This window comes from Scyliorhinus torazame, chromosome 8 (assembly GCF_047496885.1).
Source record: "Scyliorhinus torazame isolate Kashiwa2021f chromosome 8, sScyTor2.1, whole genome shotgun sequence".
In the NCBI taxonomy this organism is placed as follows: Eukaryota; Metazoa; Chordata; class Chondrichthyes; order Carcharhiniformes; family Scyliorhinidae; genus Scyliorhinus; species Scyliorhinus torazame.
Genome location: NC_092714.1, coordinates 222,017,740 through 222,044,166, shown reverse-complemented (window position 1 = coordinate 222,044,166; position 26,427 = coordinate 222,017,740). Strand labels below are relative to the sequence as shown.

The 26,427-nt window shown below is 49.8% G+C and overlaps 1 protein-coding gene across 1 annotated transcript in view; it reads left to right on the top strand.

Moving 5' to 3' along the window:
- The window catches only part of gdap1l1 (ganglioside induced differentiation associated protein 1-like 1), a 107,115-nt gene that overhangs the window by 648 nt on the left and 80,040 nt on the right, over positions 1-26,427 (top strand). The gene's annotated exons all lie outside the window — the stretch shown is intronic.

The window sequence follows — 26,427 nt, the reverse complement described above, 5'->3', positions numbered from 1 at the left end:
GACATATGTTTATAAATTACTGAAATGATTTGTGTGCGGGATTCGATGACTGTGCAAGTCTAACCAACGGACAGGGTTAAAGTCTCTGTTAAAGACCGAAAGATGTAAAGTATGTCTGCTCGCAGTGAAAAGGCAGCAAATAGGAAGTCTTTCGATTCAAGCATCTCACTCGGTTTCGTTTCCGTGGTATTAGATCCTCTGGTGCAGGTTGATTCTGAATGTCATTCTATTATTTGACATAAAGTGCAGAAATATCAAACCCCTGCCGTGTTCACATCTGCTGTTTATGAGATAGATTGGGGGGGGGGGGGGGGGGGGGGTGGACTTCCTCTTGCTTTGTATTGGCTCCCTCAAACATATTTAAATACGTCTTCTACACTGGTATTTTGACGTGGTATCATAATGTACGTGCAAAATGGCTTTGGTACCCTTGACACTATTATTATAAGTGTAGGAAGTAAAAAAAACGCCCGTACACAGAGCTAATAGTTTTTGATCAGTAATCGCGCGTCATAAGGTTAAAGAGGACTTTCTTTTTCTTGAAATGCGATATGAACACATGTTAATTATTGAATAGAATCTGCAGGGTGGACCAAAAATACCTTCCAGTTCAGGTTGTTCCAGCTAAAATGTTGAGGACACGCTTTGTCTTAAGTCATGTGATATTTCAAATAGCAGATTTGCAAATAGAGGAAGCCTAACAATGTAAATTGACCATCCTTCTTTTCAATATGATAAAAACAATATAACAAACTCATCTCATATTTAGACATTGAACACGACTGGCTGTCAAGGTTTCTGAGGTCATGTGAACTCCTTGATCGGCTTCCTGTCTTGAAGTTCACTGCAACGTATTTCTGGGCACACTGCTATCCAGCAGGTCCATTAAAAATCTGATCTGATACATTGAAATTAACCAAATGAATAAAAAGAAAAGCCTTGCCCTTTGTTTTTAATATGTCCAATCTACTAAATGCTGCAATTTCTAAGTTGTTAGGAACTCTTGATACAATTTATAAACAGGGTACTTTACCTTACTGTGCTAAAAAGTAGGTAAAATCAGACTGCCATATCAGACTATGGAGATTAGGTTCCTATAATATTGCATTTTTATTGTTCAATGCCATTTTCTTACATCACATCTGCATCTTCACCAATATACACCCTTGCACTTACTTGATCCATCAAATCCCTACAGTTTAGCAGGCCATTTGGCCCATCAAATCTGCACTGACTCTCTGAAAGAGCATGCCACCTAGGCCCACTCCCCTGCTTTGCCCCCATCTAACCCGCACATCTTTAGACACTAAGAAGTAATTTCAGCATGGCCAATCCACCTAACCTGCACATATTTATTTGATCCTCTTGCAAGACCTGAATTTTTAATAACTGGAACCAGTATTCACTTGCTCGAATTCCTTTTAAAATTGCACATGTGTAACACAATCACCCAATATTCTCTATGTAATTTAAAATCAGTCTTAAACTAAGTGTATTTTTTTGCACAACTGTCGAATAAAATAGTTTTTTCAACATAGGATAGATTTTTAAAAACATTTTAACGTTTCATGTGTTTGCAGCATTTTAAAAACTACAATATATACCTAAATATTTCCTACTTATTTTATTCTTTGGTTGAAACCATCAATGACCCAACAATAAACATTTCATTAGTTGACTAATTGTACATACATAGGTATCTGTTACTTATTTTCAAAGTTGATCTATCCCCTCTTTATTAGCCCCCATACGCACTCCCTCATTACAATGATTGTGGCATGCAGTCCAATGCTGTGTGCATTGTTTAGTGGCTGTATGGCCCCAGGCCTGTGCAAGGTTAACACCACTGAGAGTTATCCTGTGCTACTTAAATCCAGGATTGCACCTCTTGAAGGTAAGGTGCAACCTTGCTGCAGCAGGGGCTCGAACTGGCTAAAAAAGAGTTGAGTTATAAGATATCCACAGGAGCAGAATTAGGCCATTTGGCCCATTGAGTCTGCTTCGCAATTCGATCATGGCTGATCTCATCTTGGTCTTAACTCCACCATCCTGCCCATTCCCCATAACCCTTTAACCCATTACCAATTAAAAATCTGTCTAACTCCTCCTTAAATTTACTCACTGTCCCAGCATCCACTGTACTCTGGGGTAGCGAATTCCACAGATTCACAATCCTTTGGGAGAAGTAGTTTCTCCTCAACTCTGTCTTAATTTTCTACCTCTCATCCTAAGAATGCAGGGCTGGATTCACCATTTTTGAGCCTGTGTGGAGGATCTGCGGAGTTTTACGTCAAAAAAATCGGTGCTGCCCTCTCACCGGTAACATATTTAAATACAGCCGTACTGCATAAAACTCCTGGCTTCCACGATAAAGCGGCTGGAGAATAGCCGGTTCCGTGGCCATGCATGCGCACGGTGATGACATGCGGCGGTAGCGCCATAAAACATGGTGCCGTCCGTGCGCATACCCAATGACCCAGATAGTGCACCTACCTGGCAACCCCCTGGCCAACCCCCACAAATCCCCTCTGCCCTCGCGGAAGCCTCCCCAGCCAGCAGCACTGTTCCTGCCCTACTGTGACACAGTTCGCAGCCGCCACACTGAGTTCCCGACCGCTGAGACCACACGTCAACTGCGTGGTCGGGAACTCAGCCCATTGGGGGCGGAGCATCGGGGGAGGGCCTTCAGGTGAACGCGGTAAGACTGTCCCAATGCCGTGCGGCGCGATGACATCTTTTCGGAGGGACCAGAGCAGACAAAACCTGCCCCCAATTTTGGCGTCAAAAGGGATTTTCCGCCCATTTGCTGATTACGAAATCGGCATCGGGGAACGGTAAATCCCACCAATTAACTCTTGTTCTAGAATGCCCCACGAAAGGAAGCATCCGCTCCATTTCTACTTTATCCATAGCTTTTATCATCGTATGTCCTATGTTTTTCATGTATAGAACAATCTGGCTGAACTGTACGCAGCATAGTACTTTTCACTGTACCTCAGTACATGTGACAATAGTTCCAAATCGAATTGTATACCTGAGGACCAGGAAGAACCAAAAAAATGGTGCAATAGGCCAGAGACCATGCCCCAACATTCTCAGGTACCACATTGGAGGTCATGGCACAGGAATTGTACAGGAGGAGAGAGTTCCCCTTTCCTTAAAGGGAGCCAGTAGACCCTTCAGGCAAATACTGAAAAAGCAATGGGGGCAGATAGCCATTGCATTCAATGTCAGCATTCTAGACCCAAGTGGATGCCACGTCAAAAATAAGTCATGTGAATGGTCAAAGTTGGTAAATGTATATTCCATAACCTGCCATCTACATCATTAGCCAAACATATTGCTTGATGCACAAAAGCTCCTTCACCTGCCTAACAATAAGATTTATCCACCATCAATCATACCTCAGATTCATACCCTTACTTTACTCTCACATGCATAGCACCGCTGCATGTCAGACACTCCCATCTCACAGATCTCACACACTGCCAGCTATTCAACTACAGCAAGGACATCACCCAAACACATTGCACTACAATCACTGATAGAATTTGCACTTTCTTGCAGGACAAGGTGGCTCCTAATAGACAGCAGCAGCAGCTCACTGGAGTAGGGGAGGCACAGCTGTTTGTGCTTATCCCCATAGAGGAGACAGTGCTGGTCATCACTGGAGTGGCTGTCACTGAGGCAGTGAGTAGTAGGTGGCAGGAGAGAAACCATTTTGAATGACAAAGATGCCTAATCCACCTTCTCAAATCCTGTTTCACCCTCAACCCGCAATCTTTAATCATTTACTCTCTACAGATGATGTAACTATGCATCTCTTGCTTTCGACAACCACATCCCCTCCCAACGATCTACCGCTCCATCTTTCTGCCACTCCAACCCTGCCACAATGCCTTGTGATTTCAGATACACTAAAACTGCTGTCAGGTCAGTCAATGGTGCAGGAGGCTGAACTCCTTGAGGAACAAGATAATGCTGGAGACAAAACACTCAGCGGAATTCGCCGTTCCTGAGACTAGCGTTGACGCCAGGGCAGGATTTGCGGAATTCTACGACAGCAAAACTAGTGCCGCACCTTGACCGATTCAGTGGCTGTTAATGGGCTAGTATCACAGTCGCTTCCAATGAGAAATGGTGCAGGATTTACCGTGTCCGTGACTGACACTCAGCAGGATCACAAGCTGCAGCCTCGTCTACACACTTCACTCCCCACACACACTCATCCCTCCCAACAAGATGGCACTGGTTGCGCTGAAGCATGCCCATCCCGCTGATCGGTCGGCAGAGGCCAGAGAACATCTGGAGGGGGTCTTTCCGTACCACCTCCCCCTCAGCAGCCCCGGGGACTGTTTTATGATTTTTGAAAGCACAAGTGAAGCTCGCCGTGAGGAATGCGCCCTGGTGAAGGCAGAGAAACGCGGAGGCCCCGGGGAATATCATGTCAGGCCCTCTAATGGCATTTACTGTATGTGTGGAGTGGAACATATTGGTGCCACTGTCGAGGCACCGGAGAATAGTGATTTCGCATGAACCCAGCGTCCACCACCATTCTGGCGGCAAAACCGATTCTCCGCCCAATTGCATTTCACGTGTCCGGCGTCGGCTGACGGAGAATCCCATCAACTGCCATTAGATCTCACACTCACAGCTATTTTAGCTCTGATATTGGGACCGCACAAATGTGGGAGATAACGTGGATGTGCTTGTGATGAGGATCCTGGGTTCAATTCCGGCCTCAGATGACTGTCTGTGTGGAGTTTGCACTTTCTCTCCATGTCTGCCCGGGTGTTCTGTTTTTTTCCCCACAGTCTAAAGATGTGCCGGTTAGGTGATTGACCATGATGAATTGCTCTTGGTTTCCAAAAAAGGTTAGATGGGGTTACTGGAATTGGATGGAGGCGTGGGCTTAAGTAGGGTGCTCTTTCCAAGAGCTGGTGCAGACTTGATGGGCCAAATGGCCTCCTTCTGCATTGTGAATTCTATGATTCTATGAGTTCCGGAGCACAAGTGGGCTCCCACCTGGCCAAAGGGAATAATAGGTACCAGCTCCCAAGAGGGCAAAATCCCACACAATGGGCATGCATAATGAAATGCTTCGTCCATTGGCAGGCCTGCAGAAATGCTTGTTGTCACTGTCAAGGAGCATAGAAGTGTCTGGCTCCAACTTGACAAAACTTTGCAAAGGACTTCCATCCCAAATATGAAGTGGGCAAGTGGTGGGCAACTCCATGCAGGTACTTGCTGCTCTGACCATGATAGCAGTGTCTGATAGCTGATATTACAGCTTCCATTGCTGTACAACCAGAAATCACCCCACGTTTGAGAGCTTCAGTGGACATTCAGGCTGGGGCTATGAAATTCAGCTTGTTGCCAAGCAAGCCCAGCTTGGTGCCATCATGGCAGTGGATATTCATTTGCAAAAGGCTTTTAAGAGTGTCAGAGCAGCCCAGCAATCCATCTTCCAGCTGATTGTAAACTAACTGCAACACTGCCTGAAGAAGTGGCATTGAAACAGTGGAACGCAGACATGCTGTGTCCTCTCTCAGTGCTGCCACCACTGGTCTTGCTGCTGCCTTTCAGCCAGCCAAGACTGCTGTTGTCTTTGCTGAGATAGTGCAGTCTAAAGCCAAACTTTCTAAAGCCAAAATGGCACAGGGTTATCTTGCAAGGCCAACTGAAGTCTCCCCCACTAAATGTCAGTCATGTTGAAGGCACTGGGTTAGTACTACATAGGAGCACCTCAGGACTGACAATAGCACTCGCAAAATGGGCAATAAGGACTTGCATAAGGGTGATTGGTTGAGTGTCAATATGGGATATTTTGTTCGACAAGGTTGCTACCTAGTAGTTGTTTTGTTTTTTTGTTTTATTTTAGGATTGTGAATAAGAGTGTGTTGGCCCATAAGAGAAGGATGGTAAGATGTGGGATGTTCTGGCTGCCTCCTCCCATCCTCCTCTTCTTCCTGCTTCTCCTCTTCCTGAAGTACTTACCATATCCCTCGAGGCAAAAGGGCTGTGTCCTCATGATCGTCAGATTGTAGAGAATGCAACAGATCATTACAAACGGGGGCATCCATTCTGGCTTCATGAACAGTCGAGGCAGTGGAATCATTGGTTCAGTATCCCAGTTACCTGCTTAGTGGCATCCCTTGTGGCAGTATGGCTTTCATTATATGAATGCTGACCATGTGCTGTGGAGTTCCGAAAGAAAATCATGAGGCAGGTGTAGAACATTTAATCCTTGTTGCCAGCAAGCACCCTCTGGATTGAAACAATGGCTGAAAGATTGTTCGACTGACGCAGAATTAATGCATCATGATCACTGCCTGGATAGCGAGTACTCACAGCATGACGTGCTGGGTGTGGTTGCACACCAACTGCACGTTGAGTGAATGGTAATCCTTGTGTGTTTGGTACTCCTCATCATTAAGATCTCGTGGCTGTAAAGTCATGTGCATGCTGTTGATGGCACTCTGCACCATTTAAAATCCTGCTATCCTGGCAAGGCACTTGTGTACTCCTCCTGCTCAGATAGAAGACAATGATGTCCTTTCTCCCAGCATACAGAGTCTCCATCACCTCTCTGCTGCAGCAATGGATAGCATACTGAGAAATTGTATTTATGTCAGCTGTTCCAGCCTGGAAGGATCTGATCACAAAGAAGTTCAGGCCATGGTGACCTTTATCAGCACTCGCAGGGCCGTCTTCATCCTACTCTGAGGCCACAGGCCTGATTTGAAGAGATGGCAGAGTTCTCCGGACACTTGGTTCATGAATCACAGATGCCAAACATACTGCTTCTAGCTTAGGCAGAGGTAGGAGAGCTGTTTCCAGATGTGCCTGAGTGGAAGAAGCCTTCTCCTGAGGCTCTTTTGCTACTAAGCTGCTATCATAGTCCACAATTACCAGTATTATGGAGCAAAAGTTTGCGTTCCACTGCAGGAATAGGAAAATGCCAACAGACCACAAAACCAATGCCTTTTGACATCAACCCCAGCTACTTCTTAACCTTCTTCTCACTCCTTTCTCTCTCGTACCATATACTGGCAGACAATAAAAGCAAAATGCACTGTTGGTTCACAAATAATTTTGGAAATGTAGCAAACCTGAATTTGACTATATTAAATTTACAATAGTTTCACTGATAACTACTGTACAATAATAGGTAAAATAGTGAAGAGAATGTATACCAGATGTACTGATGTACTTTCAAAAAAAATAGGGCGGAACTTTCTGCTCCCGTTAGTGGTGGGAATCATGGTGGCTGGAGCAGGGAATTTGAAGTAATGGGAAGAATCAGTTTCCCACTGTTGGGAAATCAGTTTGGAATTCTGTATTCCAGACGTTGATAGCAGATTGAAAGCGGCTTGACTTTCCCGCTGAGCTATGTTAGGAATCACATTCACATTCATTTGCATCTCATTCAGGCTCATTAAAAGCCCAAATCATTGGAATCAAATTAAGTGCCCCCTCAGCGGATAATTAAAATGGTCCATTTCACCACTGTACATGGCGTGCATCTGGTGAGCTTCACTTGATAAATGACCTCAAGGTATATAGATGCTGCTTTTGCCTACCTTTAAGAAGGTCACAATTCGAGTGTGCGTATCACAGGCAGTTAGGGCCCCCGCACTTCCGGTTCCGAGTCCACGCATGCACACGGTGGCAGACTCCGGGGGCCGCGCCGAGTGCCATGGCGGACTCGGACCATGGACCATCATGAAGAAACAAGGTCCCCCCGATCAGCCCCGCGCCCCTTCATCGGACCAGCCCGATCGCTGCCCCAGCGTCCCATAAGACCTCCCCCAGGTGCTGGATCCCCCCCGCCCCCCCACCAGGGTGGCCGCGGACTGAGTCCGCTGCTGCCGCGCGAGAGTCCCAACCGGCCATACGTGGTTAGAACCACGCCGTCGGGAAATCGGCCAGTTGGGAGCGGAGTATCGCTGGGAGGGCCTTTGGCAATGGCCCCCCAGCCTCGTGGCGTGATTCACGGATGAGCGATTCTCCGGGGCCCGGAGAATCGCCGGAGCGGTGCCGGGCGCGATTCGGTCATGAACATCGAATCTCTGCCCCTGCGCCAAACGCAATTTCGGCACAGGGCTGCGGAGAATCCAACCCGTTATTTTTTTCAGATAGCCTGTTAAATAATTTGTTGACAAAGGTATAACTACTCGGATAATATAAAGATCCGGGGGTCTCTCTTCAAAATTGTTATCTTCCCACTTTCAGAAAATACAAGAAAGGTGCGTTCTTGTAATGCATGCAAAAGACTACAAGAGATGTTATACTTTACCGATTTATTTACAAGTTTATTACAGAACTATTTAACACACAATATACTTTCAAGTGCTAAATGATAAGTGCATTACAGCATTAAGGACTGTAAAAGATAAAAAAACATAGTGTTAGCACTAACACAGAATCCAATAAAACGTAAAAATACAATGCCACAGCTAATATTAATTAAAGAATACCTAGTAGTATTCAAAGTAATGTTTACCTGAATCCCAGAATGTATCACTTGTTGCGCAGTTGGATGCAAATGCTGTCTGCTTTACGATAGCCAGCTCCTTGACAAATGAAGAAATATTGCAGTGGATCTCTTCCTTCTATAATATTCTTGATTTTCTGAAAGAAAACTGAAATAGTTATACCCCTCTAATCTAGGTTACATAATTATTTCGCAGCAATGGGCGTACCTCTTTGATTAGGTCCTCCTCTTAGATGTGTCCTTATTATTCACTATAACTTAATTAGTAATAATGATCTTTATTAGTGTCACAAGTAGGCTTACATTAACAGTGCAATGAAGTTACTGTGAAAATCCCCTAGTCGCCACACACTGAGGGAGAATTCAGAATGTCCAATTCACCTAACAAGCATGTCTTTCAGGACTTGTGGGAGGAAACCAGTAATTGTTAAAATGGCTTTATTATCCACATTTTGAGCTTGATATATGGTCATCATGTTTTTTGTATCTCTCCTGTTTACCTCCAATTGTTTCTTTTTTTTATTGAAGTAATTTTATACTTTTAATTGAGGGATAGACTTTTTTAAATCTGTTTTTCTAATTTGCTGAGGTAAGTTTGAAGAATGCCTTCTGAATAGATATTGGAAGACAATACAATCATAAAAGCGTTTAAAATTCCTTTGAAAATGACGTTAGTGATTTTTGTTACCTTCCCTTCGTGTGAGAAGAACTTGAAATGCCCTGATGTTACTTTTAGCGTGGCACAGATGGCATCTGTTTAACACCTGTTGAAACCAAAGCTGTCAGCTAGTGCTGCCCATGTCTGTGCTTTAAGGGCTCTGGATAAAAATGGCTATCAATGAATATGTTTCCACTTTCTCAATTATGAAGAATAAGTTGGGGGGTTGCAGTTTCTGTGGAAGGCTGGGAGGGTGTGCAGGAAAGTGTCGGGGGGGGTACGGGGTGGTGGTGCAGGGGAGGTGGGTTGTCTGGGTGTGTGGGGAAGGTGGTTGGGTTGTCTGGAAAAGGGAGAGAGTGGGTTAGAGGGTGAAGTCAGTGGAATCAATGATGGACTCCTGTTTGGGGGAGGGAGGGGGCGAACCCAGGGTATTGGTGGTAGGAGAGAACAGTTACGGTCACAGGGAGAAGTGAGATGCCGACGAGGCAACCATTTTTTGCCCATCCCTAATTGCATATGAGAAGGTGGTGGTGGGCTGTCTTCTTAAACCGCTGCAGTCCAGGTTTTGTAATACATCCACAGTCCTGTTAGGATAGGATTTTGGCCCAGCAACAGTGACAAAATGGTGATATATTTCTAAGTCAGAATGGTGTGTGGCTTGGAGGGGAACCTATAGGTGATGGTGTTTCCATGTGTCTGCTGCCCTTGTCCTTCTAGTTGGTAGCAGTCATGGATTTCGAAGGTGGTGTTGAAGGAGTCTGAGTTCTGCAGTGCATCTTGTAAATGATACACACGGCTGCTGTTGTGCATCAGTGTGGAGGGAGTTTGTGCCAGTCAAGCGGGCTACATTGTCCTGGATGGTGTGGAGGTTCTTGAGAGCTGCACTCATCCAGGCAAGTGGAGAGTATTCGATCACACTCTTGACATGTGCCTTGTAGCTGGTGAACAAGCTTTGGGGAGTCAGGAGGTGGAGGATTCCTAGTCTCTGACTTGCTCTTGTAGCCACAATATCTATATGGCTCGTTCATTTCAGTTTCTGGCCAAAAATAACCTGCTGGATGTAGGAATCCTAAGGAAGGCCCACTGCTGGGCTGCTAAGTGTCTAATAGGCACTTAACACCATGGGCCCCACAGCAGAGGTGACACAGGGCTCTCACTTGCTTTCCAACCATAAGTGATCCCCTGTCACCGGAAATAAATTCCCCCATAGTCACTATTGTAATGTTGGCAAAACAATAGTCAATTTGCACACAGCCATGTCCCATTAAAAGTAACAAGAACATTGACCAGCTATTTGATTTTTATTTGGTGGTGTTTGAGAGTTAAATACTGACCAACATACTGAGAAAAATCCCCTGCTGTTCGTCAGATAATGACGGGGGATCTTTTAGTTCCAATGAAAGAGTAAACAAGACTTCAATTTGACGTCTCAGTGGCAAATGGTACCTCCCAACAACGTGGCATTCCTTCTTCTGATGTGATAGCCTGGTTTGTTTGCTGAAGCCTCCGTTGGAAGCCTGATCGTGGGAGCTCTTGATTCACAGACATCATTTCTATCACTGAGCCAATAATGGCTTAGATTACAGGATACACTGAAGCACTGAGCTATGAGAACCACCCCATCTCTGTTCCCCAAAGGTTGTTAGTTCCAGTTTAGGTGTGGTCTCACCACAACACTCTGAAGCTTTGTTCGCCTTTGGGTTGGTTTGAGGGATGGCCTCAACCATCCATTGTAAGAGTTATTGGGTTGATCCTTGGGCATTGAAAGCCCATCTGATATAATTTGAGTAGGCTTGTGTGGTAGTATGCATTAGGGGTCATGTGGGACTGTGAAGCCGTGATGTCATTGGCTGACAGATCCCGGGTCCTGGTTGGCTGTTGACCTCTAGCTCCGCCCTGAAGGCGGAGTAGAAGAACCAGGAGTTCTCCCCCGCAGGCCAGTCTGTTGCTGAACTGCGGGGAACAAGTCACGCTTAATAAAGCCTCATCGACTTCATCTCTATTCGTCTCTCGTGAGTCTTTGTGCGCTACAGCTTGTAAATAAGCCAGCAAGAGTGGCAAAATGTCTGTTTCAGGTGTAAGGCTGTTTATACATGTAGATTTTAGCCCTATGAAGATTGTAGAATTTTTGTTTTCAATGGGAAGAGAATGTGTCTTGCATAGTCTGCCATTTGTACCATGTGATAAGTGGTCTAACCAGTGTTGCTTAAACAGACCACTAGTGGGCACTCAAAAGTAGGCCCAGCATGTTTTATTTTTGGGGGGAAGCTGCGGCAAGAGGGGCAGGTGTACATTCTGGTACTATATTTGGGGCATAACCAACATGGATGCTTTATGACTTAGTCAGCTATACTTCAGAAGCAATGGCAAACTACTGCAGTACTTTGCCAGACATAATCATGGACCAATACAATGGAAGGCCATGTTCACCAATGCTCTCTTAGGGTCATGGTACCTGAACACAGAGGATAGTACGTTCTACTGTTTGGGCTTTATATTATACTTACTTTTTAATTGCTTGTTAAATTACGTTATTACAATCCCAGACAAGACCTCAATGGTGACTAGGATATTGGATCGAAACCTCAATATTTTAGTTTATTTTAAGACTGTGCAGAAAGAATGATTCACTCCAGGAGTGATTTCATGAAAAAAATGGGGCTTTGGTACTTCTAAAACAAAACTTTATGATAAGTATAATATTAAACTTTTATCTTCACACCGGAAAAAGAACAGCTTGCAATTATCCCTTAACACTACTACTTAATTTCCCATTAATCAGCAAGTAAAGAAACATGCAGCTCTCGATCCAGCTTACTCATCACTGGGCATAGAGTAACACTTGTGGTACAGAACAGATTCTGGCTCTGGTTAGAACCCCTTCAGAGTCTGGCTGAATGTCTTCAAATAGCTTCTTCATCTGAATTGTTTCAGCCTCTTCCTTGTCTTCAGACAAGTCTGCTCTGCCTCAAAAATATCACTACTCCCCTTTCTTAAACTATTCTATTGGGGGAAAATAATGCCTTTACTCATGGTCTAAAAAACAAGGGTTGCCTGATCAGGCTTCATTTCCAAAAGCCTTTCTCCAAAACTCTGTTTCTCTTAGCTCCACTTTATTATAAGTACAATATTAAACTTTTAATTTCACAGCTGAAAAAGAACAGCTTGCAATTATCCCTTAACACTACTAATCAATTTCTCATTAATCAGCAGGTAAAGAAACATACAGCTCTCGATCCAGCTGTGACATCATCTCCCCAAGCTAAAAAAACCCAAATTAACTTTCCCAGGGGCTGCAAGCACATTAACGTCCCACGGACTTCCCCAGGCAAACCACTATGCATTAGCCCAGACTGAAAAATACATTCCTTCGTGTTCCTTTGGGCGGCACTGCTGCCTCATAACGCCAGGGACCCAAGTCAATTCCAACCTCGGGTGACTGTCTGTGTGGAGTTTGTATGCTCTCCTGTGTCTGTGTGGGTTTCCTCCGAGTGCTCCAGTTTTGTCCCACAGTCCAAAGGTGTGCAGGTTACGTTCATTGCTCGTACTAAATTGCTACTTAGTGTCCAGGAAGTTGGATGGGATAGGGTGTGGGCCTGGGTGGGGTGCTCCTTCGGAGGCAATGTGCAGACTCGATGGGCCGAATGACCTCTTTCTGCATTGTAGGGATTCTATGATTCTATGATTCATTAATTTCACTTGCTGGCTACTAAACCACCTAGGCCCTGTGGAACAGAATTTGTTTTAAATAAACATGACCATTTCAGTCAAGCACATTCGAACCCCTGGCTTTTAACCCTAAATTGCCCAATACATTAAAAATCCAATTTTCCTAAAATCTTCCAGTTATCAAAGCATGTACACCAATTATACCTACTACATTCCAGTAGTTTCTATATCTCCTTCTGCTAATGTAATACTATTCATCTCTCCAGTTACTTCATGTTTATTAATGTCTTTTCATCTTGATGTCTTTGTTTTGAATTCATCCTGGGCCGATGAGAGGCAATTTCTGGCTTCGGGTCTTAAGTGAGGTTAGTTTGAGACCAAAGCTTTTGGCAACTTGTCTTTAAATTGTCAGTTCCATCAGTTGGCAATTAGGCCGTAGGCCTAGGGGAAATAGAATGATCGCATTGGTGGAGTCAAAGATGCTTTTCTGAGATTTGAGCTCAGATATGTTGTTGAGTTGATGTAGAGGAGAGCTTTAGGTGAAAAACATGCATGTTGCTTTACCTGTCAGCAGCCTGACAATCACTTGCTCAGGAGGTATATTGGTTACTGTGTTCCTTAGTTGTCTCAGGTTCCTACTTGAAGCAAGTGATGTTCCAAATCCCATTTCAGGCCCCTTTACAAATTTTATTAAAAAATTTTTTTTTTTTTCGAGTGCCCAATTCATTTTTTCCAATTAAGGGGCAATTTAGCGTGGCCAATCTACCTACACTGCACATCTTTGGGTTGTGGGGCGAAACCCACGCAAACACGGGGAGAATGTGCAAACTCCACACGGACAGTGACCCAGAGCCGGGATTGAACCATGGACCTCCCTTTACAAAATTAGTTTGCAATTGATCATAGCACAGTAACCTTCTCAATCCTTAAGTATCCAAAGCAACAGTCTTTAAAGTAACCATGGAAGAGAGCTGCCAAAAATGTAAATAAGTAATCTCACCTGAATATAGAGTCAAGGGAAGCTGGAGTTACCAATGTAATTCCATGAAACACAAAATAAACACCAGTAGGATGTACGAATATGGTCAGTACACTACTCAGATGATGGGGCATGGTAATAAATATCTTTATTCACAGAGGACCGTGAAACAGCATATTTTTATTTAGGCTTTACTTTCACAGATTTGGAGTGTCTCAGAAGTAAAGCTGATATGAATTTTGCTAGTAAAAATCTTACTGTGGTGCCTACACTAACAGATTAAAGAGGATAATTTGAAGATAACCCAACCGGAACCTTTTAGCTTAATTACTTAGATGCAAATATTACTTCTTATTATCTCCGAGAATAATTGTCTCACATTAAAAGATGTTAGAAATGAGCATGACAACTTAAAATGTGTAAAGTTATTTCCTGAACTACCACTTGAAAAAATTAGACCTCTGTATATTTCCCAACTTATATGATTTATTTCACTGTGGTACTTAATTAATAATTTATTTCAAGACTTCCGGGTGCGGCTATGCAGAGCTAGGTCGCATATTCGGTAGCTCCCGCTTGGAACGGACTTTTGGGCTCTTTTGCAGGGCCCCCACGGCATTTGTTTGACATTTCCCGGTGTGGCAAGAGGACTGCAACACTCCCCTGACGGTGTCCCCCAGGAGTGTTGTGTCTTTTGGCTGCCAGGCCCAGCAGAAGCAGTGGAAGATTTGGCTGCAACAGGATAAACAGCATTTGCAGCAGTTTGCAGCATGCAAGCGGGGGCAGGGCAAGCTTAAAGCTGCAAACAGTCCTGAGGACCTTTATCAAAAGTGAATTCTAACAGCAGAGGGAACAACTGTGAAAAGATCTCACCAGGGCCACTGAAGAAGCGGGGACGAGGCTTCCGGTGGCGGCCGTGGAGGAGTAGGTCACGCATTCGGCAGCTCCCGTCTGGAACGGACACTTAGACCTTTTTCAGGAGTTTCCACGGACATTTTGGGGCAGATTGGTGAAGAGAACACTGCCAAATGGATTCCCTCTCGAGACTTTTGGGCTCTTTTCAGGGCCCCCAAGGGCACTTTTTCGACGTTTCTCGGTGTGGGAAGGAGTTAATAATAGTTCCCCGTCAGTATATGGCTTTAACTAGGAGCAGGGTGACAAAAAAGGTGGTGGTGGACCAGAAGATGGGAGGGAAGAAGGACAAAATGGCGGCGGGCGGAGACCAGGCAGCGTGGAGGCAGTGGGCAGAGGAGCAACAGGAGGGTATCCAGCGCTGCCTCAGAGAGATTGAAAAAGACCTTCTAGAGCCGATGAAGGTTTCTATTGATAAGCTGCTGGAGACATAGACGGCCCAGGGGGTGGCGATCCGAGAGGCTCAACAAAAGATCTCTGTCAATGAGGATGAGATCTTAGTCCTGGCGGTAAAGGTGGAGGCGCACGAGGCGCTCCACAAGAAATGGCAGGAGCGGTTCGAGGAGATGGAGAATCGGTCGAGGCGGAAGAATCTGCGGATTCTGGGCCTCCCGGAGGGGCTGGAGGAGCCGGACGTGGGGGCCTATGTGGTCACCATGTTAAACTCGCTGATGGGAGCGGGGTCCTTCCAGGGGTCCTTCCAGGGGCCCTTGGAGCTGGAAGGGGCCCATAGAGTGTTGGCGAGGAGGCCCAAGGCTAACGAGCCTCCGCGGGCAGTGCTGGTGCGGTTCCATCGGTTCGTCGATCGGGAGTGTGTGCTCAGGTGGGCCAAGAAGGAGAGGAGCAGCAGGTGGGAGAACGCGGAGGTTCGGATATATCAGGACTGGAGTGCGGAGGTAACGAAGAGGAGGGCTGGGTACAATCGAGCGAAGGCGGTGCTGCACAGGAAGGGGGTGAAGTTTGGCATGTTGCAGCCGGCGCGATTGTGGGTTACCTACAAGGACCGGCACCATTATTTTGAGTCTCCGGAGGCGGCGTGGGCCTTTGTTCAGGCTGAGAAGATGGACACAGACTGAGGGTCGGGATGGGCGATTGGGGACTGCGGTGGATATGTTATGCCTATTTTTGATTCGGGGGGGGGGCCTTTGCATTGTTTTGGGTTTCTTTTTCTCTGTGTTTTTCTCTTTCGGGTTGGGGAGGGTGGATGGGGCGGGTTGGGCACTGTTTTGGTTGGTGGCGGGGCCTGGTAGGTGGAGAGCGCGGGATTTGTTTCCCGCGCCGAAGACTGGGGGGGACGGGACCGGGGCGGGGAAGCGAGGATTGTTTCCCGCGCTTAGAACGGAGGGGGAGAGCCTGTGAATGGGGAGCGGGAGAGGAGGGTGTGCCACACAATGGGAGGAGTCGAAGGGGAGGCGGGAGTGGCCGGGGTCAGCAGGAGTCAGCTGACTTGCGGAAGTGCAATGGGGGGAGTAAACCAGCTAGGATGGGTCCTAACCGGGGGGGTGGAGGGGTGGGTGGGGGGGAATCGAGTTGCTGCTGCTAAGATCAAGGAGGAGCTGGAGCGAGTGGGGTGGGTCAAGACGGGGGTATGCCGCTGTGGGGAACGGGCCGGGTGTGGGGTGCGGGCGCGTGGCTGGCCGAGGAGGGGGTCATGGCTAGTCAGCGGGGGAGGGGGAGCGGGTAGCCCCCTAATCCGGCTGATAACCTGGAATGTAAGGGGACTGAATGGGCCGGTTAAGCGGGCCCGCGTGTTCGCGCACCTGAAGGGGCTCAAGGCGGAAGTTGTTATGCTCCAGGAGACACACCTGAAGGTGGCAGACCAGGTAAGACTGAGGAAAGGGTTGGTAGGTCAGGTGTTTCACTCGGGGCTAGATGCCAAAAATCGAGGGGTGGCGATCTTGGTGGGAAAGAAGGTGTTGTTCGAGGCGTCGAGCATTGTGGCAGATAATGGCGGTAGGTACATAATGGTAAGTGGTAAGTTGCAGGGAGAGAGGGTGGTACTGGTCAATGTGTATGCTCCGAACTGGGACGATGCGGGTTTTATGATGTCCCAGGCACTGATCTCCTTGATCCTGAAGCGGGACAAGGATCCCCTGCAATGTGGGTCCTACAGACCGATTTCCTTGCTAAATGTAGATGCCAAGGTGCTGGCGAAGGTCTTAGCCACGAGGATTGAGGATTGTGTGCCGCAGATAATCCATGAAGACCAGACGGGGTTTGTGAAGGGGAGACAGTTGAACGCGAATGTGCGGAGGCTTTTGAACGTTATCATGATGCCGGCGAGGGAGGGGGAGGCGGAGATAGTGGTGGCGATGGACGCTGAGAAAGCCTTCGATAGGGTAGAGTGGGGGTACCTGTGGGAGGTGCTGAAGAGGTTCGGGTTTGGGGAGGGGTTTGTCAGGTGGGTTAGGCTGTTGTACGAGGTCCCGATGGCGAGTGTGGCCACAAATAGGAGGAGGTCCGAGTACTTTCGGTTGCACCGAGGGACGAGACAGGGGTGTCCCCTGTGCCCCCTGCTCTTCGCACTGGCGATTGAACCCCTGGCTATGGCACTGAGAGTCGAGGAACTGGAGGGGGTTGGTGCAGGGTGGGGAGGAGCACAGGGTGTCGCTTTATGCGGACGACCTACTGCTGTATGTGGCGGACCCGGTGGGAGGAATGCCAGAGGTAATGAGGATGCTTAGGGAATTCGGGGACTTTTCGGGGTACAAGCTCAATATGGGGAAGAGCGAGCTGTTCGTAGTTCAGCTATGGGACCAGGAGAGGGGGATTGGCGAGCTCCCACTAAAAAGGGCGGAGAGGAGTTTCAGATATTTGGGGGTCCAGGTGGCCAGGAGCTGGGGTGCCCTGCATAGGCTTAACTTTACAAGGCTGGTGGAGCAAATGGAGGAGGAGTTCAAGAGGTGGGACGCGTTGCCGCTGTCCCTGGCGGGTTGGGTGCAGTCAATCAAAAGGACGGTGCTCCCAAGGTTTTTGTTCCTGTTCCAGTGCCTCCCCGTGTTTATCCCGAAGGCTTTTTTCAGGCGGGTTAACAGGAGTATAATGGGGTTTGTGTGGGCGCGAGGGACTCCGAGGGTGAGAAGGGTGTTCCTGGAGCGGAGTAGAGATAGGGGGGGCTGGCGCTGCCCAACCTCTGTGGGTACTACTGGGCCGCCAATGCGACAATGGTGCGCAAGTGGGTGATGGAGGGGGAGGGGGCTGCATGGAAGAGGCTGGAGACGGCGTCCTGTGTGGGTACGAGTCTGGGGGCGCTGGCAACGGCGCCGCTGCCGCTCCCTCCAAGGAGGTATACCACGAGCCCGGTGGTGGTGGCAGCCCTCAAAATTTGGGGGCAGTGGAGGCGGCATAGGGGGGAAGTTAGGGCCTCGGCGTGGACCCCATTACAGTGGAACCACCGGTTCGCCCAGGAAGAACAGGTGGAGGGTTTTCGGGGTGGCACAGGGCAGGCATACGAAAGTTAGGGGACCTGTTTGTGGACGGGAAGTTCGCGAGCTTGGGTGAGCTGGAGGAGAAGTACGGACTCCCCCTGGGGAACACCTTCAGGTACTTACAGGTAAGGGCGTTTGCCAGACGGCAGGTGGTGGAATTCCCACGGCTACTGCCACACACAGTACAGGACAGGGTGCTCTCGGGGGGGTGGGTGGGATTGGGGAAGATCTCGGAAACTTACCAGGTGATGCAGGAGGAGGAGGAGGCCTCGGTGGTGGAGTTGAAAGGTAAGTGGGAGGAGGACTTGGGAGAGGAGATCGAAGAGGGGACGTGGGCAGATGCCCTAGGGAGGGTGAACTCTTCCTCTTCATGCACGAGGCTCAGCCTCATACATTTTAAGGTGCTGCACAGGGCACACATGACCGGGACAAGGATGAGCAGGTTCTTTGGAGGTGAGGACAGGTGTGTTAGGTGCTCAGGGAGCCCAGCAAATCACACCCATATGTTCTGGGCATGCCCAGCGCTGGAGGAATTTTGGAAGGGCGTAGCGAGGACGGTGTCGAGAGTGGTAGGATCCAGGGTCAAACCGAGCTGGGGGCTCGCAATATTTGGGGTGGCAGAGGAGCCGGGAGTGCAGGAGGCGAAAGAGGCTGGAATTCTGGCCTTTGCGTCCCTGGTAGCCCGGTGGAGGATTCTCCTTCAGTGGAAAGATACGAGGCCCCAAAGTGTGGAATCCTGGATCAGCGATATGGCATCGTTCATTAAATTGGAGAGGGTGAAATTCGCCTTGAGAGGGTTCTTTAGGCGGTGGCAACCGTTCTTAGACTTTCTGGCAGAACTTTAGACATTGGTCAATGGCAGCAGCTGCTCGGGGGGTGGGGGGGGGGCGGTTACTTTATTTTTGTTTATGTTATTTACACTGGAAGGGTCTGAGGGGGTGTATACACCTGTTTTCTTAAGTCGGGGTGTTAATGTTAATTTATTATTTGGATATGGGGGGGAGGGGTTTGGGGGGGTTGCTTTTTTAGATTGTGTTTTGTACTTACCCCTGTTGGGTTCTTTTTTCTTTCTCATTTTGTTATTGATATTTTATGAAAACCTTTAATAAAAATTATTTTTTTTTAAATAAAAAATTAATAATTTATTTCTGACAGCAGTGATCATTTATTGTGATCACTGACATGGTAGTAAGGATCTAAGAGTAGAAGCTGCACCCACAGAGAGGCTGTAGGTCTGTGGGTCAAACCAAATCATTCACGAACAGCACATCTTCTGAAACACTTTGCAGCTAGATAAAGTATTTCTGAAGTGTAATCACTGTTGTAATACAGGGAACAGGGCAGCCAATTTATACACAGTGTGATTATCACCAGATATTGTTTTTGTGTTATCGATTGAGAGATAAATATTGGCCAGGACACTGGAGATAACTTCCCTACTCTTCTTTAAAGGAGTATCATGGCATATTCTTGTCCACCGAAGAGGGTAGACAGGGCCTCAGTTTAATACCTCAACTCCAGCGCCTCTAACAGTGCAGCATTCCTTCAATACTGCACTTGAATGTTAGCCATGATTTTCTGCTCGGGTCCATGAGTGGGGATTGAACCAAAAACTTGGTAAGATATCTTACAACACCAGGTTAAAGTCCAACAGGTTTGTTTCAAATCACTAGCTTTCGGAGCAGTGTTCTGAAAGCTAGTGATTTGAAACAAACCTGTTGGACTTTAACCTGGTGTTGTAAGACTTCTTACTGTGCTCACCCCAGTCCAACGCCGGCATTTCCACATCAAAAACTTGGTGACTGAGAAGTAAGCATGCTCCCAGCTGACACAAGAGTCAGAACTGTTGAAATACAGAGAAAATGGCAAATAATGATGACCTTTGACCCAGAAGCAGTACAATAAAGAAAATTTGTAATTTCTTTCAAAAGTCTAAGGAATCAGGGCAGCACGTTGGCGCAGTGGGTTGGCCCTGCTGCCTCATGGCGCCGAGGTCCCAGGTTCAATCCCGGCCCTGGGTCACTGTCCGTGTGGAATTTGCACATTCTCCCCGTGTTTGTGTGGGTTTCGCCCCCACAACCCAAAAATGTGCAGGGTAGGTGGATTGGCCACGTTAAATTGCCCCTTAATTGGAAAAAAAGAATTGGGTACTCTAAATTTATTTTTTTTAAAGTCAAAGGAATGTGTAATTGTTTTTAAGAATGTTTGACCAGGATTTTTAAGAGGTTGCATCATGGTAAGGACATCAATTGTATCTTTCACTTTTTATTCTTTCACGGGATGTGGGTGTTGCAACTAGGCCTGCCCCTAATTACCCTCGAGAAGGTGGTAGTGAGCTGCCTTCTTGAATCACTGATGTCCACATGGTATAGGTACATACATAATGCTGTTAAGGAGGGAATTCCAGGATTTTAACCCAGTGGCAGTGAATGAACAGTGATATAGTTCCAAGTCAGCTAGTGAGTGGCTTGGAAGGGAAATGATAGGTGCTGTTGTTCTCATGAATCTGTTGCTCTTGTCCTTCTAGGTGGTAGAGGTCATGGGTTGGGAAGGTATTGTCAAAGGAGTCTTGGAGAGTTGCTGCAGTGCATCTTGTGGTGTTTCTTGGCATCTGTGGTAGAGGCAGTAAATGTTGAAGATGGTGGATGGGGTGCCAATTAAGTAGACTGCTTTATCCTGGATGGTGACAAGCTTCTTGAATGTTGTTGGAGCTGTATTCATCCAGGCAAATAGAGAGTATTCCATCAAAATCCTGGCTTGTGCTTTGTAGGTGGTTGACAGGCTTTGGGAAGTCAGGAGTTCAGTTAACCACCATAGAATTCCAAGTCTCTGACCTGTTCTTGTAACCACAAGTTTTACATGGCTAACACTCAGGATATTGATAGTGGGGGATTCAGCAATGGTAATGCCATTGAATTTCCATTGTAGATAATTTGATTCTCTCTTGTAGGAGCTGGTTATTGCCTGGCAAATGTGTGACACAAATATTACTTGCTGCTTATCAGCCCAAACTTGGATGTTGTCCAGTTCTCATTGCATATGGACATGGACCGTTTCAGTATCTGAGGAGTCGCTCATGGTGTTGAACATTGTGAGATCATCAACGAACATCCCCATTTCTGATCGTATGATGGACGGAAGGAAATTGATAAAGCAGTTGAAGATGGTTACACTCAGGACAGTATCTGAAGGATACATCGCAGTGATGTCCCTGGGCCTGAGATGATTGATCTTAAACAACCAGATGATTTCTCCTTGTGCTTTGTATGCATCAAACATTGATTGAGTTCCCCCCCTCCCAACCTTCTGCCCCACCCAACAAGCCCCCCACTGCCATATTGCACACACACCCTTTTCCATTGACTCCAGTTTCGCTAGATCTCCTTGATACCACACTCGGTCAAATTTTGCCTTGATGTCAAGTCTAGTCATTGTCATCTCACCTCTTTCTTTCAGTTTCTTTGTCCATGCTTGGACCAAGGCTCTACTGAGATGAACAACCTTGTGGCCATGAAGAACCCAAACTAAGAGTCAGTGAGCAGGCTATTGACAAGTACGTGTCACTTGGCAGCACTGTCAATTGCATCTTCCATTACTTTACTGATAATCGAGAGTAGACTGATGGGCTGCAATTGACCATATTCTTTGATAATCAGAAATACTGGTCCATGTGACCTAGTGACCCTAAACCTGGAAGCAGTACCAAGAAGAAGGAAGTTAGGATACAGACATTGGGCGGGATTCTCCGAAAACCGGCGCGATGGTCGGGACCTGGCGTCAAAATCGGCGCAGATCACTCCGGCGTTGGGCCCCCCAAACGGCGCAAAGTCTCCGGGCCCGAATGGGCTAGCAGCAGCGTGACGCCATTCGCGACGGCGTCACCCGCCGTGGACACGCCACGTCACTGACGCCGCACGGCGTCACAGCACAAAAGACGCGCCCCCCCCGGAGGACCAGCTAAGATAGCTGCCCACAGCGCAGCCCCGAGGTTCCAGGAGCGCTACATCGAGGCGCTCCTGGACGCAGTAGAGGAGAGGAGGGAGGCCCCGTACCCTGGATATGGCCGCAGGGGTCGCCCCACGCATCAGCCGGCGCCTGTGGAGGGAGGGTGGCAGAGGCCCGTCAGCGCTGTGGCTGTGACACCAAGGACAGGCACCCAGTGCCACAAGAAGGTGAACAACCTCGTCAGGGCAGCCAGGGTGAGTAACCCCCCCCCCCGATGTGCGGGCACCCCCCCCAGGTGCAACCAATCCTGACACTAACCCAACCCGAACCCTAATGTGCTGCGCACCTCTGCCAATATACGCGCAACCGCTGGCGTGCATTCATATACCTGTCTAACACCCACCCGTCCGCCCCCCACAGGAGAAGCGCGCACACAACAACGGAGCGTGAGGGGACTGGAGGGGGCCCAGCTGATGAGAGACCACTCACTGTTAATGAGGAAAGAGCCCTGGAAACTGGCAGGTGGATCTGAGGACCGGGAGGTTTGCCGATGCAGAGGTCGGGGGGCCCACCAGCAAGTGAGCCACCCACGGCCCGTCCCCATTCCCCATATCCCCCATCCACATATCCCCCATATCCCCCCCTCCCCCACATCCCCCTCCCCATATCCCCCCTCCCCCATATACCCCATATCCCCGCTCCCCCATATCCCCCTCCCCATATGCCCCCCTCCCCATATCCCCCTCCCCATATACCCCCACCCCATATCCCCCGCTCCCCATATCCCCTCTCCCCATACTCCCCCCTCCCCCATATCCTCCTCCCATGTCCCCCATATCCACCCTCCCCATATCCTCTCTCCCCCATATTCCCCTCCCCATATCCCCCTCCCCATATCCCCCCTCCCCCATATCCCCCACATCCCCCCTCCTCATATCCCCCCATATCCCACTGCCCCATATTCCCCCTCCCCATATCCCCACATGCCTCCTCCCCATAAACCCCCTCCCCCATATCCTCCCTCCCCATATCCTCCCTCCATATATTCCCCCCTCCCCATAACCACCTCCCCATATCCCCCCCTCCCCCTTATCCCCCTCCCCATATCCCCCTCCCCATATCCCCCTACCCACATATCCCCCTCCCCATATCCCCCTCCCCATATCCCCCCTCGCCATATCCACCCTCCCCATATCCCCCCTCCCCCATATCCCCCTCCCCATATCCCCCATTTCCCCCATACCCCCCTCCCCATATCCCCCACCCCCCATATACCCCATATCCCCCCATATCCCACTCCCCATATTCCCCCTCCCCATATTCCCCCTCCCCCATATCCCCCTTCCCATATTACCCCTCCCTATATACCCCCTCCCCCATATCCCCCCTCTCCCATATCCCCACTCCCCCATATCCCCCATGTCCCCCCTCCCCATGACCTCCATATCCCCCCTCCCACATACCCCCTCTCCCCCATATTCCCCCTCCCCATATCCCCCCTCCCCATATCCCCCCTCCCCATATCCCCCTCACCATATCCTCATATGCTCCCTCCCCCATATCCACCCTCCCTCATATCCCCCACATCCCCCCTTCTCATATCCCCCATATACCCCTGCCCCATATTCCCCCTCCCCGTATCCCCTTCCCCACATCCCCCCCTCCCCATATCCCCCTCCCCATAAACCCCCTCCCCCATATTCCCCTTCCCCATATACCCCCTCCCCATATCCCCCATGTACCCCCTCTCCCATATGCCCCCTCCCCCATATCCCCCTCCCCATATCCCCCACCCCCATACACCCTCCCCATATCCCCTCTCCCCATATCCCCCCTCCCCATATCCCCCTCCCCATATCCCCTATTTCCCCCCCATAGCCTCCTCCCCATATCCCCCTTCCCCTATCCCCCCACCCCCATATCCCCCTCCCCATATGCCCCCTTCCCATAGTCCCCCCTCCCAAATATACCCCCTCCCCATATCTCCCATATACCTCCTCTCCCATATCTCCCTCCCCATATTCCCCTCCCCATATCCCCTCTCCCCATATCCCCCCTCCCCATATCCCCCCTCCCCCATATCCCCCCTCCCCATATGCCCCTCCCCATGTCCTCCTCCCCATATCCCCCTCCCCATATCACCCTTCGCCGTATCCCCGTCCACATATCCCCCATACCCCCCCTCCCCACCCATATCCCCCTCACCATATTCCCCTCCCCATAACCACCTCCCCATATCCCCCCTCCCCCATATCCCCCATATCCCCCCCTCCCCACAATCCCCCCTCCCACATATCCCCCCATAACTCCCTCCCCATATCTCCCCTCCCCATATCCCCCCTCCCCATATCCTCCTCCCCATATAGCCCTCCCCATATCCCCCCTCCCCATATCCCCCCTCCCCCATATCCCCCCTATCCCCCCTCCCCTATATCCCCTCCTCCATATCCCCCCCTCCCCATATCCCCCCCCTCCCCCATATCCCCCGATCAAGCCTGCGTGTCTAACCTTGCAGGCTGTACTGTGTATTGCAGGACCAAACATCAAGGCACCCGTCCCCTACAGGACACTGTAGGGCGGCCACAAGAGAGGGAGAGACCCTGCCCCTCTGGCATGCGACGCCCACAGGACGCAGTAGGGTGGCCACGAGAGAGGGAGAGACCTGGCCCCTCTGGCATGTGACGCCCACAGGACGCCGCAGGGCGGCCACGAGAGAAGGAGAGACCCGGAGCAACAGGGAGACGACGTCCCATCTCGTGCGGGTGCGGTGACACTGGCGTGTTACACCTAGCGATGAGGGGGGCTGCCACAGGCCCCGTCGCAGCGGAGCCAGGACACCACTACCCAGGACAGCCCTACACAGGATAGCCCTAACCAAGATGGGTGGAGACGAACCGCCACCCCAGAGTACCGTGGACTCTGAGTCGGTCGATGCTCACGACACCAGCCACTGCTGTCTCCAACACTCTCCACCATCGCTGAGACATTCACCTCGGTTGGGCACTTTAGTGATGAGGCATCTGGTACACTCACTGGTGCGCACAACACGTCCATACCGGTACAGCAGGTGGAGGTAGGAGCAACAGAGCGGCCGGGAGGTCGGAGGGCATCCTGGCGCAAGCGATCATCTGCCGCCGAGACGAGTCCCGGGTTCCTGGAGTTACCGCACCCACCCATAGACTCGATGCAGCCACCAAACCTGGGATGAAGGAAGAGGATGACGGGTGGCTTGCAGCAAATGCAGACGCAGGTGGAGGAGTGCGCCCGCGTCCAGAAGCTGGGAGTGGTGCCGGTCATGCGTGCCACCCAGGCCGAAACAGCACGGGTGGCGTCCGCGGTAGAGGCAATGGGTGCGACGGTGTCAGACATGGGGAGCAGGATGCGAGGCCTGGGGCTTTCCGTGCAGGCGGCGTGTGTGGCCCAGGACATGGCTTCCCTCTCACAGGAAGCCATGAGCCAGACCCAGCGGCAGATGGCAGAGGCGCTCAACGCCCTGGCCCAGTCTCAGCAGGCCATGGCGCAGTCCCAGCAGGCCGTGGCGCAGTCCCAGCAGGCCATGGCGCAGTCCCAGCAGGCAATGGTGCAGTCCCAGCAGGCAATGGCCCAGTCTCTGCAGGTCATGGCGCAGTCTCAGCAGGCCATCGCTGAGGGCATCGGCGCCATGTGCTAGCAGGCATCGCACGGTCACAGACAGGGATGGGCAACTCCCATGGCTGCAAACCCTTGTTGATGCCAGCACGGGGCTCCAGGACTGGCAGCGCCAGGTGTCGGGAGGCGTCGGGTGGCCTGTCCGTTTGCACCTCCGACCCATGTAGAGGCCCGGGGCCAGCAGGCACCCCGAGGGAGGAGGAGGTGCTTGGGCCTGTCCCGGGTCCCCCTATAGGCGGAACACTGCAGCACCTCGGACTTCCCCCCCCCTTCCGCCCCAGGTGCATCTGGTGGGCAATGGGCAGGACAGGCTGGCAGCTCGCCATCCCAGTCGCCTGAGCCGCAGCCTGGCCCATCTAGGCCGGGCCGCCCCAGGAAATGGCCGCCAAAAGGATCTCGAGTCAGAGGGCAGGAATCGCAGGAGTCCATCTCCAGTTCTGCTGTACCGTCTGGGGAACCACCTAGGCGTAGTCAAAGGGCTCGTAAGGCCAGACAATTAGACACTGAGTAAGTTGGCACGGGTGCAGGGCACAGACGCGTTTTAGGGGCTAGGGCACGTGTATGGACAGTTTGTTATTAAAATCACTTTCACATCTACAGAAGCTGCCTTTGTGTTCTTTCCGGGGGGTGGGGGGGGGGGGGGGGGGGGGGGGGGGGGGTGGTGCGGGGGGGGTGGGGGGGTGGTGCGGGA